This window comes from Apteryx rowi, unplaced genomic scaffold (genome assembly GCF_003343035.1).
Source record: "Apteryx rowi isolate R43461 unplaced genomic scaffold, aptRow1 scaffold_354, whole genome shotgun sequence".
Lineage (NCBI taxonomy): Eukaryota > Metazoa > Chordata > Aves > Apterygiformes > Apterygidae > Apteryx > Apteryx rowi.
The window spans coordinates 811,725-813,687 of NW_020450019.1; the positions used below are offsets into that span (position 1 = coordinate 811,725).

At 71.4% G+C, this 1,963-nt stretch overlaps 1 protein-coding gene across 1 annotated transcript in view; it reads left to right on the top strand.

Moving 5' to 3' along the window:
* Positions 1–1,963, top strand: part of GRB7 (growth factor receptor bound protein 7) — an 8,596-nt gene that overhangs the window by 964 nt on the left and 5,669 nt on the right. The window lies entirely within an intron of this gene.

Below are 1,963 nucleotides of genomic sequence, written 5' to 3' on the forward strand. Positions count from 1 at the left end.
GGGCGCCGGCTCCTCGCCCCCAGCCCCGCGGCGCTGCCGGCCCCGGCCCGGATGCCAGCGCGGTGAGGTGGAGCTGGGAGCGGCTGCCAGAACTGGTTTGGCCGGACGCGAGGAGGTGTCTGGGCTGGGCTCCGAGACGCTCCGCTTCCTCCTCCCGCCGCCGCCCGCCTGGCACGGCACCGCTCCGCTCAGCCCGGCACGGCTCCGCTTGGCACGGCTTGGCTCAGCCTGGCACGGCTCCACTTGGCATGGCTTGGCTCAGCCCGGCACAGCTCTGCTTGGCTCCGCTTGGCTCCACTCGGCTCAGCCTGGCATGGCACCGCTCCGCTCAGCCCAGCACGGCTCCGCTTGGCATGGCTCGGCTCAGCCCGGCACAGCTCAATTCAGCTCCGCTCAGCCTGGCTCAGCCCAGTACAATTCAGCCCAGTTAGGCTCAGCTTGGCCTGGTTCGGCTCAGCTTGGCCTGGTTTTGCTCAGCTCGGCTCGGCTCAGCTTGTTTTGGCTCAGCTCAGCCCAGTTCAGCTCAGCTTGGCCTGATTCAGCTCGGCCCAGCCCAGCTAAGCTCAGCTTGGCTCATTTTGGCTCAGCTCAGCCCAGTTCGGCTCAGCCCAGCCCAGCTCAGCTCGGCTCACCACTGCCTCCCTGCAAAGCCCAGCGCCGGAGTTGGGGGTGCTGGGGCTCTTGGGGACAGTTTGGGAGGATTCATCCCATGGGGCTGCGGTGGGCTGCCGCCGCCAGGAAGCAGCTCCCAGGGGTGGGGGGGATGCGCGGGCAGTCAGGGATTCTCTGGCGTCTCGTACGAGGTTGTGCTCGCAGCGGGGCACATGCTCCCCATCTCCCCGGCTGCCTCTTCCCGGAAACACGTGGGTGTTTGAGGCCGATTTGGGTCCTAAAGTGTTTGGGGCTGGGGCAGGAGGGACAGCGGGAGACCCAGCGGAGATGCCACCGCCCCTGGGGCGCAGCAGGAGGCCTGGCCTGGCTCTCGGCAGCACTCGTGGGCTGTGGCAGGGGATGGCGGCTGGACACGTCCCCCCAGCCGACATCCCACGGGCTGATGGGCAGAGCTGGCTGCTGTCCCRCAGCCGGTGACACCTCGCCAGGGTCTCAGGGGACCCACCACGCTCCATTCCCAGCACCCTGATCCAGACCGGGGTTTCCTGGAGACCCAGCCAGGTGCCTTCGCTTTCACCCAGGCACCTGGGCACGGGGCACCCGCAGCCCGCAAGAGCCGGACTGGATCCCTGCAGCACGGGGGGAGCGGGATCCCCGGGGCCAGGCCCACTCCTGCCACGAGCTGGCTGGGTCTCAGCTTGGATGGGGAGAGACTGGTGGGACGTGCTGGGTGAGGGATGGTGCTGTCTCCCTGCCCCTCTGCTCCCCCATTTGCTACCGGGGGGGGGGCTGGTCCCCAGGGACGGTGAGTCACAGCAGGGGAAGAGGTGTCGGAGGCGTCAGGAGGTGGCAGGCTGAGCCCCGGGGCAGATGTCCGTCTGGGACCGAGCCCGGGGCACAGCCCCACGGACACCCCCRGCCTGCCCGGGCTCGGGGCCGGGAACGCGGGGCCCACGCGGGCTGGGGGCAGCCCGGGTGCCCGTCGCAGCCGGGGCAGGAGCGAGCCGCGGGGGCAGGAGAGGCCGTGCTGAGTCACCTCGCCGCACGCTGACTCACCGCTTGTCTGGGCGCCGGCAAAACACTGCCCGGGCGGGTGCTGGGGGGGGCTGCCGTGGGCAGCGGTGGGGCCGGCATCCCCCCCCCTCACCCCCCCAAGCTGGCACGAGGACCCAGGCGTCCGGGCCCAGCCAGGGCTTGGGGCAGCGTTGGGCTGCAGGACCCCCCCCTCCCATCTCTCTGCCCCCAGATAATGCCATGGACGGGGGGGCTCAGCCGAGCAGCCCCCCGGAGCCCCCCGGGGCGGGCGGCGCGGAGCGGGAGGGGGCCGCCAGCCCACCCCACGGGCCCGGCC